Source organism: Microtus ochrogaster, unplaced genomic scaffold (genome assembly GCF_000317375.1).
Source record: "Microtus ochrogaster isolate Prairie Vole_2 unplaced genomic scaffold, MicOch1.0 UNK421, whole genome shotgun sequence".
Lineage (NCBI taxonomy): Eukaryota > Metazoa > Chordata > Mammalia > Rodentia > Cricetidae > Microtus > Microtus ochrogaster.
In genome coordinates, this window is record NW_004949519.1 from 12,686 (window position 1) to 13,704 (window position 1,019).

A 1,019-nucleotide genomic window follows, 5' to 3' on the forward strand; every position below is an offset into this window, starting at 1 on the left:
AAATCATTTATTTCTATATATTTAAGGTGAACAATACTATATTTTAGTAGACACATCTATGGTAAAATTGCATGTTGGTACTTTATATAGAAACTGTGTGCTTAAATAATTTAAAATCTCCTTTTGAATATTCATCACATAATTCTACTTCATTAAATATAGTTTTTATTTCATAATTTAAAAAAGCTATTTTATTTTTAACTCTATATGTAGTTCTTATATATGAAAAGCAGTTTCATAAACAAAGTAATTATAAACCCCAAATATGCTCCTAATCTTTTATATAATAAATCTGGTATTATAGTTGTTTTTCCAAAGTATTTTTATGTTCTACATTCTAATATATTTTTGTTACATTGTAATAACCCCCAAACCCTTATATATAACTCTCCATATTCCTCAATTCCTTGATTTCTTTTTTATTTAATTTTTATTGCATCCATAAATATGCATATATATACATTTGTGCATATATATGCATTTATTATCTGAAATAGAATCTGCTCAGTCTGTGTAATGCTACTTGAATGTATGTTTTCTGACTTTTGTTCACTGGGCAACCAATTGGTGTGTTCTCCCTGGGAATGGATTACAGCTCTCTCAAACCAGCTTTACTCAGTTGCCTGGAATGTTTTGTGTGTGTAGGATTGAGGTTTCATAGACTTTTTCCCGTCCACTTTGACATAGTTTATTGTAGTCTTTGTTCAGTTCATCTTTGGACAACCCTAGTAGTGAGACTTTAAATGTAGTTTTTGATATTACTAGGAGACACAATTTCAAAGCAAAGTCCTTGATTCTTTGCCATTACAATATTTCTGCCCTTTTTTTTTTCTAATTTTCCCAGAGCCTTAGATGTGAAAGTGCTTTATAGAGATATCCATGGGGAATGGGCTCTTGATTTTTATGTAAAGTGATTACTACCAATGTAGCAGGACTAATGAGCAATAGAAAGTGTCCCTACTTTTCTTTACGAAAGAAACATGAAAGTTATGAGAATCAAAGCAGAAATGTTTATGTCA